The following is a 20,947-nucleotide window of genomic DNA, read 5'->3' as shown; positions in this document are numbered from 1 at the left end:
ATATGGCCAAAACTATAGTTCTTCAACTCTGCATCCAGTTCCCGGGACCAGAACATACTAATTCCCCCACTGAGACCGGCGCTGCTAACAGCAAAACAGCCCGCGAACCCAACCAGAAGTTTTAGACTTTCCACCCTGTTTGTCGAAATCTTCGTCTCCATAACAAATAGGAGATCGGGCCCTTCTTGCTGTTGGAAATATGCCCTAGAGGCAATAATAAAATGGTTATTATTATATTTCCTTGTTTATGATAATTGTTTATTATCCATGCTAGAATTGTATTGATAGGAAACTCAGATACATGTGTGGATACATAGACAACACCATGTCCCTAGTAAGCCTCTAGTTGACTAGCTCGTTGATCAATAGATGGTTATGGTTTCCTGACCATGGACATTTTATGTCGTTGATAACGGGATCACATCATTAGGAGAATGATGTGATGGACAAGACCCAATCCTAAGCCTAGCACAAGATTGTGTAGTTCGTATGCTAAAGCTTTTCTAAATGTCAAGTATCTTTTCCTTAGACCATGAGATTGTGCAACTCCCGGACACCGTAGGAATGCTTTGGGTGTGCCAAATGTCACAACGTAACTGGGTGGCTATAAAGGTGCACTACGGGTATCTCTGAAAGTGTCTGTTGGGTTCGCACGAATCGAGACTGGGATTTGTCACTCCGTGTGAAGGACAGGTATCTCTGGGCCCACTCGGTAGGACATCATCATAATGTGCATAATGTGATCAAGGAGTTGATCGCGGGATGATGTGTTATGGAACGAGTAAAGAGACTTGCCTGTAACGAGATTGAACAAGGTATCGGGATACCGACGATCGAATCTCGGGCAAGTACTATACCGGTAGACAAAGAGAATTGTATATGGGATTGATTGAATCCTTGACATCGTGGTTCATCCGATGAGATCATCGTGGAACATGTGGGAGACAACATGGGTATCCAGATCTTGCTGTTGGTTATTGGCCGGAGAGTTGTTTCGGTCATGTCTGCATGGTTCCCGAACCCGTACGGTCTACACACTTAAGGTTCGATGATGCTAGGGTTATAGGGAATAGATATACGTGGTTACCGAATGTTGTTCGGGGTCCCGCATGAGATCCCAGACGTCACGAGGAGTTCTGGAATGGTCCGGAGGTAAAGATTTATATATAGGAAGTGAGGTTTTGGTCACCGGAAGTGTTCCGGGCATCACCGGTAATGTACCGGGACCACCGGAAGGGTCCGGGAGTCCACCGGGAGGGGCCACCAGCCCCAGAGGCTTGCGTGGTCCAATAGTGGGAAGGGACCAGCCTCTAGGTGGGAGACGACGAGACACGCGGAGACGACGATGATGTATCCCGAAGTTCACACCCTTGCGGATGCTAATCTCCGTTTGGAGCGGTGTGGAGGCACAATGCTCCCCAAGAAGCCACTAGGGCCACCGTAATCTCCTCACGCCCTCGCACAATGCAAGATGCCGTGATTCCACTAAGGGACCCTTGAGGGCGGTCACCGAACCCGTACAAATGGCAACCCTTGGGGGCGGTCACCGAACCCGTACACTTTGGCAACCCTTGGGGGCGGTCACCGGAACCCGTCAAATTGCTCGGGGCGATCTCCACAACCTAATTAGAGACCCTGACGCTTGCCCGGAGCTTTACACCACAATGATTGAGCTCCGAACACCACCAACCGACTAGGGCGCCCAAGCACCCAAGAGGAACAAGCTCAAGGGCACCAAGCACCCAAGAGTAATAAGCTTCTCAACTTGTAACTTCCACGTATCACGTGGAGAACTCAAACCGATGCACAAATGCAATGGCAAGGGCACACAGAGTGCCCAAGTCCTTCTCTCTCAAATCCCACCAAAGCAACTAATGCTAGGGAGGAAAATGAGAGGAAGAACAAGAAGGAGAACACCAAGAACTCCAAGAACTAGATCCAAGGGGTTCCCCTCACATAGAGGAGAAAGTGATTGCTGGAAATGTGGATCTAGATCTCCTCTCTCTTTTCCCCCAAAAACTAGCAAGAATCCATGGAGGGATTGAGAGATAGCAAGCTCGAAGAAGGTCAACAATGGGGGAAGAACACGAGCTCTAAGGATAAGGTTCAATGGGGAAGAAGACCCCCTTTTATAGGAGGGGGAAAATCCAACCATTACCCCACTGAACATCCCCGCACAGAGCGGTACTACCGCTAGGGAAGGGCGGTACTACCGCTTCGGGCGGTACTACCGCTCAACCCAGCGGTACTGCCGCGCTGCCAGGTCCCTGACCCTAGGGCGGTACTACCGCTAGGGAAGAGCGGTACTACCGCTTAGGGCGGTACTACTGCTCCTACTACCTCCCTTAGTGCCGCAAAACCCGACACGAAAAACTTCATTCGAGAATCGAGGCGGAAGTAGCCCAGACGCACAGTGGTACTACGGCCGAAACTCCCAAGCAGTACTACCATTCGGAGAGCGGTACTACCGCTTGGAGCGGTACTACCGCTGGGGAGCTTCGGCGGTACTACCGCTGAGGGTCGCGGTACTACCGCTGGCACCAACCTTAAGCCACAACCACGAAAACAAAGAATACTCCAAGGAAAACCAGAACTGCCATAACTTCTGCATATGAGCTCCAAATTGAGCAAACTCAAGCTTGTAGGATAGAGCAAGACGAGTAGCATCAAAACAGCGAGAAGAACCGGCATACCCTCCAACATCGAAAACATCATAGAAGATGCATGAGAACTCCGTTTTCGATGAACTCGAGCTTGTCATAAAAATGACCATAAGCTCCAAATCTCACAAGGAGAAGACCCAAACAAGAACCAAAAAGATGATGCAAGGATGCAATGGTTTGAGCTCTCTACGAACGATACGATCAAGCAACTCATCGAGAGCCCCCCTTGATAGTACGGCAAACGATCCTATAACCCGGTCTCCCACAACTACCATGACACCGGTAAAATAGAAAACCTATCAAGGGCAAACCTTTGCCTTGCACATGGTCCACTTGAGCTAGATGATGACGATCTTGACTCCCTCAAGTTGGACCACCTTTCTTGATTGCATTGGCTCGAAGAAGACTAGTCGATTGCTCCCCCATACTCCACTATGGGTGAGCCACTCTTCTGCACATCTTCACAAGTCCATTGTCGCCACAATGGACGGCAAGCTTCAAGCATATGATCTCTTCGTGATGATTCAACTTGAGCTTGCACACCGCAACCTAACCCCACAAAGAACTCTCACGAAGACCCTGGGTTAGTACACAAAGCGTAATTGACCATGCTTACCATACCATGGGATCGCTTGATCCCTCTCGGTACATCTTCTATGCTTTGTGTGTTGATCAACTTGATTCATTCTTTGACTTAGTATTGATCAACCTTAAATCTTTCCAACTCTCTTCATTTGGATGATGTCTTGAAGGTAAACATGAATGATCACACAATCTTCTTCTTCAAGACATGCTTGCAATAAGCTCAACACTCATAAGACCAATCTCTGGATAATTCCTTAATAGCAACGTGGTCATCACAAACTCTCCTTGAAACCAACAAATGGACTCCAAGAAAAGCCTATGGACAAACCCTTCAAATATAACTCAAGGCAACCATTAGTCCATAGAGATTATCATCAATTGCCAAAACAAAACATGGGGGCACCGCATGTTCTTACACTTAGGATAATTTTTTTGGTTTCGAAACTTTCATGGTCTTCAATACCCATCCTCTCCAAGACATAGCGTCTTGCAAAGCATGGGATAAGCTAGTCGAATTGGAAAAGATGAAAAATATTGTCATGATTAAAATAGTTGAAGTCATGAGTAATTACGAAAAAAAACTATTGTCGGCGGTTGTGTATCGTATGAACATTGAAGGTCTCCTCGAGCTTAATGCTGAAGCGACGATCTTCGTCCAGCTCAATGAACCTGTCGCAGATACCTCGGTCATCGTGGCACTAGTCGCACTCCCCCGGGCGGTTTTCGTCGTCCGAGTATGACATTTTCGGCCTATGTTCATAATTCAAATATTAAACTAGATTATTAATCACGGGTTGACTATCGGTGATGTACGTAGCTCCTCCTTTCATTCCCGAGTGCATTATTACATCAAATTGTCTAGCACACGGGAATGAAGGAGAACTTATCCAATATGAGCATTCAATAAACAAAACCAAATCATAAAATAAGCAAAACCAAATCATACAATAATATAAAGTAGTATTCAAATTAGCATGCATTCAATAATTATAAGCAAAAGTACATCATCTCTTGGTGTCCGTACATCGTCGAATATTATCACTAATATAGCATCACTACAACTAGAACCGTAGCGCCCGACGGGTATCGACGCGGGCGATGGACACCCAAAGGTAAGGAACCATCACAGGATCATAGCTCCAGTGAGATCCCTGAAGAACCTGCCAGGTATTGTCGAACCTGCCCTCCAATGCAACCATGTAGCGACGGACGTGCTCGTCCTCCTCGCTGACACGGTGACGTACCACCTCCGCGGTGTCCGGAAGCCTCGGCACCGTCACTGGCCCACGTGACCGCCACCAAACAAGGATCGGGTCAACAATGGGCTGCCTCCTCACCAACCTACGTCCCCCAGAAGGTAGCACCTCCCAATACCAGCCCGGCGGAGCCCAGTCCCGAACATGGCCCTGATCAAGCAAGCCTCCACCGCCGAGTCGACGACGACGAGGATGCGGGATAGGCATCACCGACGTCGATGCGGGAACTTGTCACATCCCTAGCTTCTGGTACTGCCTGGTGTTGCATCTTGTTGCATCATGTTTAAATTTTATTTAAGTTGAATTGGGGATTGACAAACCCTAGCACCAAAATTAAATCAAATAGGGTCAACCATAAAATCTTTTCAATAAACCCAAAATGTCCCTAAGAAAAGTTCATGATTTCTGGTTAAGGTGGAAACCTCTGCCAAAAATGATGAATATATTCTTAGATCATTTTTGGATTTTTAAATTAACTCATATTGTATTTGAATTAGGGCATTTAAATCCTATAAATATTTTAAATGCTCTAAAAATTCTGAAACTACTTGAGGGCTGTTGGGAATAATTTCACAAGTGCCCACAATTATTTTCAGCATTTTATCAAATGGTTTGGTATATTTACTAAATCAAAACAAAATAGGAAAAAAATAGAAAACTGAAACAAAAGAAAGAGAAAGAGAGAAGAACTACGTGGGCCACCTACCTGCAGCCCACTTAGCGCCCCACCTGGCCCAGCACTGTGGCTGAGGCCCAGCCCAACTCCCCATCGTCTTCAACCTCTGCCAGTAGGCAGAGGCTTGTCGATGTGCACGCGCCCGAGCTCCACCCCCTGCTTCCACTGAGCCATGGTAGCTTGCTACTGCTCCGGAACACTTAGGCTGGCCGGCACGTGTCCTTCTTTGATCCTGTGTCTGTCCCTTCGGGGAAATGTCACGCGGTGTCTACCAGAGTCCTGTTAGCCTGCTACAGCCCGGTTTACCGGAGTCCTGCTAGCCCAGTTGCTACAGCCCGGATTCACTCGTTGATGACCAACACGTTCGTTGTTGGGTCATGTATGCCTGTCCCTGTAAGTTAGTGCCACTTTGGGTTCACGACTAGCCATGTCAGCCCGGATTCTTTGTCATATGGATGCTAGCGGCACTATCATATACGTGAGCCAAAATGCGCAAACGGTCCCGGGCCAGGTAAGGTGGCACCCGTGGGAATACCGTGCGTGAGGCCGCAAAGTGATTTGATGTATTACATGCTAGATCAGGGTCCTGACAGCTTTGGTATCAGAGCTTGACTGCCTGTAGGATTACCAAGCCAAACTGGTCAAAGTTGAGTCTAGAAATTCTTTAGTTATATAAGGGAATTGATTGTGGGATGGAACGTAAGGCTCTTTTTACTCCTTATACCTTATGCATTCTGATCCGAGTCATCTTATCTTTCCTACGGGGTTAAGGAACTAGGCTATCTTTTCTTTCTATCAGGATCACGTGTTACTAATCCGTAGACTTATAGGATTTATGGATTTAAGCCTTTGTTCAGTTCCTACTACTTCCGTATGATAACTGTTGATCCCGAAAACCTTGATATTGTGCTTCTGACTGGCTATGCCACCATTTTTGTAGCATGCTCCAATATTTTTGAGCATTTACAGCCGTTATGCTGTCCGAGTCATCCCAGGTTTCTAAACAGTCCGATGCATTTGCAAATTCCTTCTTCCGGTTCCCGATGTCCTCTCTGGCCAGGTTAACCACACTAGACGGTGAGTTGAGGTACTCTATTGCCTCGACATTTATGTTGGAGTTATTATTATGACCCTAGGTGTCTCAGGGGATCATCTAGTAGTCTAGCCATGTTTTGTGTTCCCAGTGTGATCATTCTGGCCGTCATCCTCGAAAGCATCCCGTGATGCCACTTAGTTAGTAGGCATTTCACTTCTGGGTTTTGAACCCGAGATTCACCCTACTTACTTCATGTTGATAGTAATTGCTAGCTCCCTTAGGTTATTAGTAACCTTTGCGATAGTCCTCGAAGTTCGTGGTATTTCCTTCTTCCAAATACTATGAACCACTTTATGGCAGAAGTTTGTTGGATCAAAAGATCACAACAGGAATATCCTCGATGAGTTCTCCATTATATATTATGGCTCTGCCAGTTCTACCTTTCTGCATGGGTTATCCGGAAGAAATATGTTGAACTTCGTTCGACATGCTAAACCATGCATCCACAACTCAGAAAATCATATGTTCCTTTGAGTTGTCCCTCTTATTTTGTCTTCTGACCCTCGTCTATCAATTGATAGTCAAGAGTATGTGTGCATTCGTTCATCGATGCCTATTACTCTTGTAGTCCATCAAGCCATTCTATTCCAGAGTGACTAGGAGAAACAAACTCCAGTACCCTTTTCCATTTCCAGGATTGGGTCAAAGTAGTTGTGTTCCGCAGATCAAGTTGCAATCCAGCTTCTGGTCTGTTCTACCTTGAGGTATTACCATCTTTATATCAGGAATATCATTGGAATTGCACACCCTCTTATGAATTCTTGTTGCAGTGATACTTCTCGCCATCATTATTCATTTCTCGGCTTCCGTGTTGTTGCAACCGGAATGCCGACGGGTGAACTATGATGTGTGAAATCAATACCCCTAGCAACTAGTTGCTTGGTAGTAAATGGACAATATTCTCATTCTTAGCATGTTGGTTATTGAATCATCATTCTAAGATAGATTGTGCTACCTAGTCCTCATTTCCTGGTGCACTCTTTGATTGATGAGTTAGGATTTTGTCAAATCCTCACTCATTTTATCATATCGTCTTGCCCTGAAAAGCAAGATTGTTCTCGAGCTTAGTGACATATCGGTGGTTCGTGAATTTCCGTATATCTTCTCGGAAGTATTACCAGGTTGTCACCTGACCGCTATGTTGAGTTCGTGATCAAGTTGGTTTATTCCTGTAAACCACCCTTTCTCCAAGAATCCATGTTGGATACCCCTGAGCTAGTTGCTTAAGCTAAACGACAACTTGGAGAGTTGGAAGATAAAAGCTTACCTAACTTAGTTCGTTTCAAAGGGATATCCTGGTGTTGGTGTGTTAGTTGAAGAAAGATGATATCTTCATCGATTGGTCCCTGTGATCAGTTATTGGACCTATTGTCTTATAAAAACTTTGATTTGAGTATGGGCTATCGTCAAATCAAATCAGAACCAACGATGTTCGTAATGTTGTCTTACTCGTGGCTGTCCCTCGAGCATACACTATTATATCTTTTGGTCTGACCAATACTATCACCTTGTTCACATAATGGCGGAATTCCAGTGATATGGAAATTCTGATGAGTTGTTGTTGAGCCCATCAGCAGCATTTTGTCTCCTCCATGATTCATGTTGAACATTGAGCTAGTGTTGGAAACTTTATAAGCATTATCTTCATGTCCCGTGCATGAAGCATATGTTCGGATGAAAGAAGTGACTCCCTTTAATTCATGTGCATCTGATGCAAGTTGTCGCCGTGAATTCAAGGAAGTCAATGTTTGTTTCCTTTGGAATCATCCCAAGTTAGTCACACATGTGCAAAGTATACTATGGTTTGGTAGATTAATTACCTCCACTCCATATGTATTCCGTAGCACCCCAAGCCACTGATTGATTTGTTCAAGGAGAAGAAGTTCCTTCATAAGAGCTAATCATATGACTTATGCAATGACTTCGTTATCCGCAATGATGGTTTCCCAACCTGAACTCATTAGTGTTTTATTATAAGACTACTATGTGGTCATGCTTATCTTGGACAGCGTGTTCACAGGTTTATAGCAGAACCAGCTCATGTTTTGGAGCTTGCTATCCTAGTTCATCTCCCGAGAATCTCGCAACGTTATCTCGTCGACTTGTGTTGCAACTCTTCTTTTCAGACATGTGAGTCTGGAATATCCTGACACCAACCAGATCTGAATCTTAGGCAGATATGATGGTTGGAACGTTTCCCAAGAGCTATAATATTGGTCTCTCTGTAACCCGGTAAAGTGGATGTCGTGGCCAACACACCCAGCCGGAAGACCTGTTATTGTAATATCTTGATTGAAGAAGTTGCCACCTTTCCATAAGGACTTCGTAGGATTTACTCCCTAGTTGCGCCTTATGATTTTTGTGTTCCCGAAGTCTGACCTTTTACTTGATGTTCTAGATATCAAACCATTTCAATAAATGGGTATGCTAGCACATCAAGGAGAACATTAGAAGCGGAGTGCTAAATGTCTCTCGGTCGATCATCCAGATTTTGTTTCCTTGGCCCCGCCAAGGTGAAATCTGAGACGGTGTTATCTTCCTTTGCATCTGCATCTCTTCCACCGGTATTCATCATGGTAGTACGTTGTGTTGCCAGGATGCTTGACACGGATATAGGTAAAACCTTGATGAATATGGAAATGCTCAAGTTCTTGAGAGCACGCTCAGACACTAGGTTATATCCTCAGTATCAATCTGAATGTGCCTTCCTTTTGCCAAGTTGTTCGATAACTGTAATTTCTGTTCCAAACTGGATATCACATTCTTTCGAATTCCTTCAAACGATCAATTTTGAATTGCCTCGGGCTGGTATGAAGAGTTTCAATGCTCTCTGAATCAAAAGTAATTCTTTTTGCCACTTAAGGTAGTGGTTCCACGAGTCACCTTCTCTGAGGTGTCTCGCTATGGTATCATGGCAACTCAAATTCTCGCTACGTTGAAAACCGTTCACCACCCTCTTAGGTGTGGAATTGTTGTCTACCTAGTGAACCCTCGTCATCTGTTCCACTCCATTCCTTTAGATGTGTGCTTCGTGTCTTAGCTCGAGAGATGTTTCTACGTCTCGTTTCGTAAGTTGATCTTGTGATCATTAAGATGATCCATCATTGTAGAGTTGTCTTTGTCCTCGTGTTTGATGAAGGTCTTGAAAGCAAAGACGTCAAGATCAATTGGAGAAATGAATCGACATCTTCGAGAAGGGCAATTGGATCATGAAGTTCATGTTAGCTTTGTGTCCCCTCTGTCTACTTACCTCACGTCTTGAATCTCGGGACGAGATTCTTGTTTAGTGGGGGTGAGTTGTCACATCCCTAGCTTCTGGTACTGCCTGGTGTTGCATCTTGTTGCATCATGTTTAAATTTTATTTAAGTTGAATTGGGGATTGACAAACCCTAGCACCAAAATTAAATCAAATAGGGTCAACCATAAAATCTTTTCAATAAACCCAAAATGTCCCTAAGAAAAGTTCATGATTTCTGGTTAAGGTGGAAACCTCTGCCAAAAATGATGAATATATTCTTAGATCATTTTTGGATTTTTAAATTAACTCATATTGTATTTGAATTAGGGCATTTAAATCCTATAAATATTTTAAATGCTCTAAAAATTCTGAAACTACTTGAGGGCTGTTGGGAATAATTTCACAAGTGCCCACAGTTATTTTCAGCATTTTATCAAATGGTTTGGTATATTTACTAAATGAAAACAAGAAAGGAAAAAAAAGAAAACTGAAACAAAAGAAAGAGAAAGAGAGAAGAACTACGTGGGCCACCTACCTGCAGCCCACCTAGCACCCCACCTGGCCCAGCACTGTGGCTGAGGCCCAGCCCAACTCCCCACCATCTTCAACCTCTGCCAGTAGGCAGAGGCGTGTCGACGCGCGCGCCCGAGCTCCACCTCCTGCTTCCACTGAGCCATGGTAGCTTGCTACTGCTCCGGAACACTTAGGCTGGCCGGCATGTGTTCTTCTTCGATCCTGTGTCTGTCCCTTCGGGGAAATGTCACGTGGTGTCTACCGGAGTCCTGTTAGCCTGCTACAGCCTGGTTTACCGGAGTCCTGCTAGCCCAGTTGCTACAACCCGGATTCACTCGTTGATGACCGACACGTTCGTTGTTGGGTCATGTATGCATGTCCCTGTAAGTTAGTGCCACTTTGGGTTCACGACTAGCCATGTCAGCCCGGATTCTTTGTCATATGGATGCTAGCGGCACTATCATATACGTGAGCCAAAATGCGCAAACGGTCCCGGGCCAGGTAAGGTGGCACCCGTGGGAATACCGTGCGTGAGGTTGCAAAGTGATACGATGTGTTACATGCTAGCATCCATCACACGGGCTGAAATTGGGATTTCAGGATCGTGCCCACGTCAAGAGGTATAAGACCTCCGACGAGCTTCTTGGCCTACAAACTAAGGGAGAAAAGCTCAATCGTTGAACTTGTACTCAGATTGTCTGGGTACAACAATCACTTGAATCAAGTGGGAGTTAATCTTCCAGATGAGATAGTGATGTTTCTCCAAAGACATTGCCACCAAGCTACTAGAGCTTCGTGATGAATTATAACATATCAGGGATAGATATGATGATCCTTGAAATATTCACGATGTTTGACACCGCAAAAGTAGAAATCAAGAAGGAGCATCAATCGTTGATGGTTAGTGAAACCACTAGTTTCAAGAAGGGCAAGGGCAAGAAGGGGTACTTCATGAAACGGCAAATCAGTTGCTGCACCAGTGAAGAAACCCAGGGTTGAACCCAAACCCGAGACTAAGTGCTTCTGTAATGAGGGAACGGTCACTGAAGCAGACCTACCCCAGTTACTTGGTAGATGAGAAGGCTGGCAAGGTTGACAGAAGTATATTTAATATGCATTGAATTAAATGTGTACTTTACTAGTACTCCTAGTAGCACCAGGGTATTAAGATACTGGTTCGGTTGCTAAGTGTTATTAACTCAAAATAAAAGAGCTACGGAATAAACGGAGACTAGCTAAAGGGGAGATGACGATGTGTGTTGGAAGTGTTTCCAAGGTTGATGTGATCAAGCATCGCCTGCTCCGTCTACCATCGAGATTGGTGTTAAACCTAAATAATTGTTATTTAGTGTTTGCGTTGAGGATAGACATGATTGGATTATGTCTATCGCAATACGGTTATTCATCTAAGGAGAATAATGGTTACTCTGTTTATTTGAATAATACCTTCAATGGTCTTGCACCTAAAATGAATGGTTTATTGAATCTCGACCGTAGTGATACACATGTTCATACCAAAAGATATAAGATAGTAATGATAATACCACCTACTTGTGGCACTGTCATGTAAGTCATATTGGTATAAAACGCATGAAGAAGCTCCGTGTTGATGGATCTTTAAACTCACTCGTTTTTTGAAAAAATTGAGACATGCGAACCATGTCTATTGGTATGTATGCATGAAGAAACTCCATGCTGATGGATCGTTTGGACTCACTTGATTTTGAATCACTTGAGACATGCAAATCATACCACATGGGCAAGATGATTGAAAAGCCTTGTTTTCAGTAAGATGGAACAAGAAAGCAACTTGTTGGAAGTAACACATTTTGATGTGTGCAGTCCAATGAGTGCTGAGGTACGCAGTGGATATCGTTATGTTCTTACTTCATAGATGATTTGAGTAGATGCTGAGTATACTTACTTGATGAAACACAAGTCTGAATTATTGAAAGGTTCAAGTAATTTCAGAGTGAAGTTGAAGATCTTCGTGACAAGAGGATAAAATGTCTATGATATGATCATAGAGATGAATATCTGAGTTGCGAGTTTGGTACACAATTGAGACATTGTGGAATTTGTTTCACAACTAAACACCGCCTGGAACACCATAGTATGATGGTGTGTCCGAACATCATAGTTGCACCCTATTGGATATGGTGCATATCATGATGTCTCTTATCGAATTATCACTATCGTTCATGGGTTAGACATTAGAGACAACCGCATTCACTTTAAATAGGGCACCACATAATTCCGTTGAGATGACACCGTATGAACTATGGTTTAGAGAAACCTAAGCTGTCGTTTCTTGAAAGTTTGGGGCTGCGACGCTTATGTGAAAAAGTTTCATCATGATAAGCTCGAACCCAAAACGGATAAATGCATCTTCATAGGATACCCAAAATGGTTGGGTATACCTCCTATCTCAGATCCGAAAGCAAAAGTAATTGTTTCTAGAAACGGGTCCTTTCTCGAGGAAAAGTTTCTCTCGAAAGAATTGAGTGGGAGGATGGTGGAGACTTGATGAGGTTATTGAACCATCACTTCAACCAGTGTGTAGCAGGGCACAGGAAGTTGTTCCTGTGGCACCTACACCGATTGAAGTGGAAGTTGATGATAGTGATCATGAAACTTCGGACCAAGTCACTACCGAACCTCGTAGGGTGACAAGGATGCGTACTACTTCAGAGTGGTACAGTAATCATGTCTTGAAGGTCATGTTGCTAGACAACAATGAACCTACGAGCTATGGAGAAGCGATGGTGGGCCCGGATTCCGACAAATGGCTAGAGGCCATAAAATTCGAGAGAGGATCCATGTATTAAAACAAAGTGTGGACTTTGGAAGAACTACTTGATGGTCGTAAGGCTGTTGGGTACAGATGGATTTTAAAAGGAAGACGAACAATGATGATAAGTATCACCATTAAGAAAGCTCAACTTGTCGTCAAGATGTTTTCCGACAAGTTCAAGGAGTTGACTACGATGAGACTTTCTCACTCGTAGCAATGCTAAGAGTCTGTTGGAATTATATTAGCAATTACTGCATTATCTACGAAATCTTGCAGATAGGATGTCAAAATATTGTTTCCTCGACGATTTTTTGAGGAAAGGTTGTATGTGATACAACCAGAAAGTTTTGTCAATCCTAAAAGATGCTAACAAGTATGCAAAACTCCAGCAATCCTTCTACGGACTGGAGTAAGCATCTCGGAGTTGGAATATACACTTTGATGAGATGATCAAAGATTTTGGGTTTATACAAAGTTTATGAGAAACTTGTATTTCCAAAGAAGTGAGTGGGAGTACTATAGCATTTCTGATGAGTATATGTTGTTGACATATTGTTGATCGGAAATGATGTAGAATTTCTGGAAAGCATATAGGGTTGTTTGAAAAGTGTTTTTCAATGGAAAACCTGGATTAAGCTACTTGAACATTGAGCATCAAGATCTATAAGGATAGATCAAAACGCTTAATAGTACTTTCAAATGAATACATACCGTGACAAGATTTTGAAGGAGTTCAAAATAGATCAGCAAAGAAGGAGTTCTTGGTTGTGTTATATTGTGTGAGTATTGAGTAAGACTCAAGACATGACCACGGCAGAAGAGAGATAAAGGACGAAGGTCATCCCCTATGCTTCAGACGTAGGCTCTATAGTATGCTATGTTGTGTACCGCACTGGAAGTGTGCCTTGCCATGAGTCAGTCAAGGGGTACAAGAGTGATCCAGGAATGGATCACAGGACAGCGGTCAAACTTATCCTTAGTAACTAGTGGACTAAGGAAATTTTCTCGATTATGGAGGTGGTAAAAGAGTTCGTCGTAAAGGGTTACGCCGATGCAAACTTTGACACTAATCCGGATTATTCTGAGTAGTAAACCGGATTCGTATAGTAGAACAGTTATTTGGAATAGCTCCAAATAGAGCGTGGTAGCTGCATCTAGGAGATGACATAAAGATTTGCAAAGCACACATGGATCTAAAACGTTCAGATCCGTTGACTAATAACCTCTCTCACAAGCGAGATATGATCAAACCCCATGGGCGTTGATTCATTACAATCACATAGTGATGTGAACTAGATTATTGACTCTAGTGCAAGTGGGAGACTGTTGCAAATATGCCCTAGAGGCAATAATAAAATGGTTATTATTGTATTTCCTTGTTTATGATAATTGTTTATTATCCATGCTAGAATTGTATTGATAGGAAACTCAGATACATGTGTGGATACATAGACAACACCATGTCCCTAGTAAGCCTCTAGTTGACTAGCTCGTTGATCAATAGATGGTTATGGTTTCCTGACCATGGACATTGGATGTCGTTGATAACGGGATCACATCATTAGGAGAATGATGTGATGGACAAGACCCAATCCTAAGCCTAGCACAAGATCGTGTAGTTCGTATGCTAAAGCTTTTCTAAATGTCAAGTATCTTTTCCTTAGACCATGAGATTGTGCAACTCCCGGACACCGTAGGAATGCTTTGGGTGTGCCAAACGTCACAACGTAACCGGGTGGCTATAAAGGTGCACTACGGGTATCTCCGAAAGTGTCTGTTGGGTTGGCACGAATCAAGACTGGGATTTGTCACTCCGTGTGACGGAGAGGTATCCCTGGGCCCACTCGGTAGGACATCATCATAATGTGCACAATGTGATCAAGGAGTTCATCGCGGGATGATGTGTTATGGAACGAGTAAAGAGACTTGCCGGTAATGAGATTGAACAAGGTATCGGGATACCGATGATCGAATCTCGGGCAAGTACTATACCGGTAGACAAAGGGAATTGTATACGGGATTGATTGAATCCTTGACATCGTGGTTCATCTGATGAGATCATCATGGAACATGTGGGAGCCAACATGGGTATCCAGATCCCGCTGTTGGTTATTGGCCGGAGAGTTGTTTCGGTCATGTCTGCATGGTTCCCGAAACCGTAGGGTCTACACACAGGTTCGATGACGCTAGGGTTATAGGGAATAGATATATGTGGTTACCGAATGTTGTTCAGAGTCCCGCATGAGATCCCAGATGTCACGAGGAGTTCCGGAATGGTCCGGAGGTAAAGATTTATATATAGGAAGTGAGGTTTTGGTCACCGGAAGTATTCCGGACATCACCGGTAATGTACCGGGACCACCGGAAGGGTCCAGGGGTCCACCGGGAGGGGCCGGGAGCTCCTATGTGCCGCTTATTGCGGCACACAGTCGGGGCTTCGCACAAGGGACCTGCCAACTGGGCCGGCCCATCGGGGCGTGCCATACTGTAGCGTGTAGCGTGGTTGTGGATACTGTAGCGGGCGAATAAGTCACAAAAAAATTATACACGATGCAGTGGGTTCGAACCATAGACCTCCTGCTACGGTTGATTGTCCATTGCCACCTGACCTAACATTTGTTACTGACTTAAACTGCAGCGCAAATTCTTAAGAAGGAACGCCAACAACAGATCTGATTTTTAAATAAAGTTCAAACGCAACCTTTTCTCTGCAAACTTGCATATTATTATGAAACGCGCCTTTTTAAAACATAGTAAAGAGTATTTCAGAAAAAGGAACTCAAACAGTTTTCTAAAACATAAAATATTTTTGGGAAATCTTGATTATTCTTGAAAACATCAACATTTTTTAATCATTGATCAATTTTGAGAAACGGGAACATATTTTCAAAACTTTGAATGAAGTTTGCAAAAACAGGAATATTTTTTAAAACTTTGAACAAATTCGAAAGTATGAACATGATTAGGGTCTACGAAAAAAATTGAAATCGGGTATTCTTGAAATTCCGAGAACAATTGGAAAAGGTTAACATTTTTTGAAAACGGAAACATTTTAAACTGTTGAACAAAATATTAAAACACTAACAATTTTTAAATACACGAAGATTTTTTTATACTCCGGAACAAATTTTGAAAATGGTAACATTTTCCAAACTCCTGAATTTTTTAAAAAAAACACGAACAATTTTGGAAGCACAAACATTTTTTGAAAACGGGAACATTTTAAACTCCCGAACAACATATAAAAATGCGAACAATTATTGAAAACACAATCTTTTTTTAAACTCCGGAACAAATTTGGAAAATGGAAACATTTTTGAACTCTTGAGTTTTTTTCTAAAAACACGAACAATTTTGAAAACACAAACATTTTTTGAAAACAGGAACATTTTAAACTCCAAAGAAATAATAAACGCAGACAAAATTAGAAAACACGAACATTTTTTAAACTCGGGAACAAATTTGGAAAATGGGAACATTTTATGAAACTCTTCAAGTTTTCTAGAAAACAGGAACACTTTTGAAAACACAAACATTTATTGACAACGGGAACATTTGTGCTTTAAAATTCCAACTTTTTGTTCCAAAATTTGAGTAATTTTTTTAACATACGTTTTTTTTAAATGCGAACAAATTCTATGAAAATGAACAAATTTTAAATTTCCCAAACATTTTACGAAAACATGAACATTTTTGGAATTTGAGAACAATTTTTTAAAGCACGAATGATTTTTGAATCTTGAGAACAAATTTGGAAGTGAACTATTTTTTAAAGCACGAACATTTTTTGAATCTTGAGAATAAATTTTGAAATGGAGAACAATTTTGTAAAGCATGAACATTTTTTGAATCTTGAGAACAAATTTTGAAACAGAGAACAATTTTGAAAATTCCCGGACAAATTTGGAAGAGCGAACATTTTTTGAATATGTGAACCAAAAGTTGAAATCTGGTACATTTTCTAAATTTCGAAAGTTTTGAACTTTTTTGTGTAGAGAGAACAATTTTTGAATTTTGAGAACATTTTTTTGAAACACGAACAAAACTTGTAATTTCGATATTTTTGAAAAAAGAGAAGAAAAGAAAAAGAAATAAAAAATAAAATCCTAAACATTTTGGAAAACTGCGAATATGTTCCAAAAAATACAAGAAAAAAAGAAATAAAAAAAAGAAACAGAAAACGAAAAAAAATAGAAACGTGAAAAACCAATAAAAGAAAAAAACGGTTCATGGAACCTACTAGAAGGTTCACAAAACCGGAGTGCGAAGTTCCTAAGTGGGCCGGCCCAAAAAGCATCGCTCCGCGCTTGTCCCTGTGCGAAGCGGGGGCAGTTTGCCGTAGTGAGCGGTGAGTAGGATATTCCGGAGGGGCCACCAGCCCAGAGGCTTGCGTGGGCCAATAGTGGGAAGGGGCCAGCCCCTAGGTGGGCTGGGGCGCCCCCCACCAAGGCCCAAGGCGCCTCAAGACAAGAGGGGGGGGCAAACCCTAGGACAGATGGGCCCTAAGGCCCACCCCGGGTGCGCCTCCCCCTCTCCCCCTTTGGCCGCCACCCTAGATGGGATCTAGGGGCTGCCGCACCCCTTGGGGTGGGAACCCTAGAGGGGGCGGAGTCCCCTCCCTCCCCCCTATATATAGTTGAGGTCTAGGGGCTGCCCAAGACATGAGATGAACTCTCCCAAGGCGCAGCCCTACCTCTCTCCCTCCTCGTCTCTTGCGGTGCTTGGCGATGCTGGAGTGCCATGCTCCTCCATCACCATCACGCCGTTGTGCTGCTGTTGGACGGAGTCTTCCCCAACCTCTCCCTCTCTCCTTGCTGGATCAAGGCACGGGAGACGTCACCAGGCTGCATGTGTGTTGAACGCGGAGGTGCCGTCCGTTCGGCACTAGGATATTTGGTGATTTGGATCACAACGAGTACGACTCCCTCAATCCCGTTCTCTTGGATGCTTCCGCTCGCTATCTACAAGGGTATGTAGATGCACTCCTCTCTCTTGTTGCTAGTATCTCCATAGATAGATCTTGGTGATGCATAGAAAATTTTGAATTTCTACTACGTTCCCCAACACTTGCTTCACAATATTGCGAAGCTCACGAACGGTCGCGGGGTTCCCAAGCCCCCGGCAGTTCCAACTTAAGCAACTCATTGTGCCCGGCGGGGCTGCATTACAGGCATCGCCGATTCATCCGAGTTCTGAGAATTGGTGGGTGTGGGCTTTTTCTTCTTCAGCTCCCGTTCTGTCCCAACGTCTCTGTCCTCACCCACCGATGCATTCTCTCCCGCTCTGAAAACCACCATTGCATTGGTGGCTTCTTTCTCTTGCACCTGCTCCACGGTAGTCACCGGTGGCAGCGCAATCTGTCTATACACTTGTTTCTAACTTTGAGGACCTCCCTTCCTCTTATTCTTCTGGATGCTTTTCTTTGGAGGGGAAACAACCTCAGTATCGGCATCTGTTTTTGCATTCGTCGTACGAGCCTCCTTGTTGCTATTCTGACTAGATTGCTGCTCTTTAGACGAGCTCTCGCTGGACACTGTTTTCTTCTTCTCCTCCGGCGCTCTCAGGCTAGTTTTGAATGATAAATCACCGTTCTCATCCCGTGATCCAGGCATCGGACAATGAAGATCTGAGTGGCCCAATCGTCCGCACGAGACGCGGAAATTGGGCACCTGCTCGTATTGTATGTCATACCAATCATTGCTGCCTCTCGCCGCAGAGTCAATCAAGATCCACCTGCGCAAAGGCTTCCTTACATCTATGGTCACCCTTGCACACAGGAACCCCCCAACAGGATCAAACTAGACAGCAGATGTGTTCGTATCAATTTGCCTAGCCACAACTTTGCCCCTTGTGTCACTCCTCAGATTGAACGGCAGGTTCAAAACCCTAGCCCAAATCCTGAGTTTGTCAAATTGCAGTTCTGACGGCTGCATACTCTCCTTGAACTCGGTGAGAATCACAGCATGCTTGCTCACATGCCATGGTGAGCCATCCCACACGCGATCACGATCAGCTGAGTCTCAAATTCCGCCACAAAGATATTCTCACCAGCCGATCGGAACACCAGACCTCTAGGGTTTCCCCAAGCCGGGCGCAAAGCATTGGCGATCGTCTGAATATGCAACAAATTCCGGTGGAGAACCTTCCCCGCGATCGCCCAGATTGGCCTCGCGCCATCATTAACATCATCCAGGATCAATGGCGTTGCCTCCTCTTCCGTGAGATCTAATTTCCCCATGGCTTCCTCCATGCGCGCCCTGGCCGCCCTTGGCGAGAGAGCCTCCTTGCCGCTCGACGAATCTGATGCCGCGGCCATCAGGATTCCCTGTGTGCAGCCCGCCGGCAAGAATTGACCGGCGGCCGCCCTCTTTTCCACTCGAAACCCTGATCTCCTCCTGAGGTGGCTCCTAGTTTTTCGGGGAACACTCAGCCTTCAGCTAACTGCATAATGGTATCACCATAAGGCAGTTTCAAATATAGGGTGTAGTTTAGTGGCGTGCGTGTATGTTGGCGAAACATGCAAACCAACCATCCCACATGAACTTCATCCACGTACAAGCCCGTGATGCCAAGTTGCCAACTCTAAAAAAAAAGGTCCGTGATGCTGGAGGAAGGAAGGCTTCCAGAGTAGTATATTCTAAGATTGATAGGTCGTGGTGCCCGTGGCGTTTAGATTGATGGAATCAAGAATCCTGAGGATCTGGTCGAGGGCGCTCTTGTCCTTGAGGATGCCCATGTGCGACACCTTGGGCAGCTCCACCACCTACAGGACCTGCGCCGGCGAGTCGGACCAGGCCTTGATCGGTCCCATGAGGCTGGCGAGGTTCACCGTCCCGTCGTCGTCGCCATACACGACCTTGACGGGACCCGCGTCGAACCCCTCGTCCCCGAACACGAGGCTCTCCATGGTGTCGACGCCGGTGCCGACGAGGCACGTGACCGGCATGCCGGGCTCCGGCAGGACCTCACCGAGCGGCCATATCCGCGCCCGGTATGGCTCAACCCCGTCGGCGAACCCGATGTCGTTGAGGAACTGCGTAACGCTTTTGGCGGAGTAGGTGCGGCTGTGGCGCTGGGACACGACAAGTGTGGTGTTGCCGAAGACCTTGGGCATGGGCAGCAGCCAGAGGTTGCTCTCGAAGCTGCGCTGCTCGTCGCGGATGAGGGAGGGGTCGACGAAGGGCACACCGAGGGTGTTGCCGGAGGCGAAGGTGAGCATCTTCTGCACGGAGCCGCCCCACGGCGCGGACAGCGTCACCAGCCGCTTCACGTGCGCCGTGCGCCAGGCGGGCGGGGCGCATGCCAGGAACTGCAGCGCGTAGAGCCCTCCGAGGCTGTGCGCCATGAGGATCGCCGGCCTGCCGCCGTTTGCCGCGCACGCGGACTCCACCAGCAGCCTGAGGCGCTCCAGGTACGCGCTGCCGACCTATGACGGGTGCCCCGGCGCGGCCAGCCCGTAGCGGAAGTCGTACGACGCGCCGAAGAGGTCGTGCCCCTCCTCGTACCCGGCCTTCTCCAGCGTGCATCGCGACACCTGCAGCATCCACATCGAGACGGGATGGGTTGGAGTGGCTAATAAAAAGGCCGGCCGGCCGCGCGTACGGTGGAAGCGGTAGTTAGGCCATCTCCATCGCAAGACACCAAACAGATGTCCGCCTTTGTCCGGATTTGGTCCGTTTGGGATAAGAAAACGGACATGCATGTCCGGTTTGGGTCGTTCGCCAACTTGTGCATGCAGCGGCAATAACCCATCGCAAACTGTCCGGCCAGACCCCACCATGCCTCGCCCGTGCTCGCGCGCCGGCAGGGCCCGTCTGCACGCTCGTGCGCCTGCCGCGCTCGCCCTGCAAGCCCAAGCTAGCATGTACCCGCGGCGGCTCGCTAGCTAGCTAGCAAGCACGCGCACGGGCTGGCTAGCTAGGAAGCAAGCCGGCGCTATCAGCAGTTGCGGCCGGTCGCCGCGCTCGCCGCAGCTCCTTCTGTTGTTGTGCCCGCGCGCCGCCGTGTCCTGCAGCACCAGCAGCCCACCACGCACCGTGCTCGTCGGCCCCGCCTTGCCACGCCGCCCGGCTGCCTGCGCCCTGCGGCCACGCCCGCGGGAGACGAGGACACAGCGGCCCTGCTC

At 45.6% G+C, this 20,947-nt stretch overlaps 1 pseudogene; it reads right to left on the bottom strand.

Annotated features, from left to right (window-relative positions):
* Positions 1 to 19,459: 19,459 nt before the first annotated feature.
* On the bottom strand, positions 19,460 to 20,459 carry LOC119293314 (annotated as a pseudogene).
* Between the last annotated feature and the right edge of the window lie 488 nt (positions 20,460 to 20,947).

This window comes from Triticum dicoccoides, chromosome 4B (genome assembly GCF_002162155.2).
Source record: "Triticum dicoccoides isolate Atlit2015 ecotype Zavitan chromosome 4B, WEW_v2.0, whole genome shotgun sequence".
In the NCBI taxonomy this organism is placed as follows: Eukaryota; Viridiplantae; Streptophyta; class Magnoliopsida; order Poales; family Poaceae; genus Triticum; species Triticum dicoccoides.
This window is presented reverse-complemented; position numbering and strand designations above follow the sequence as displayed.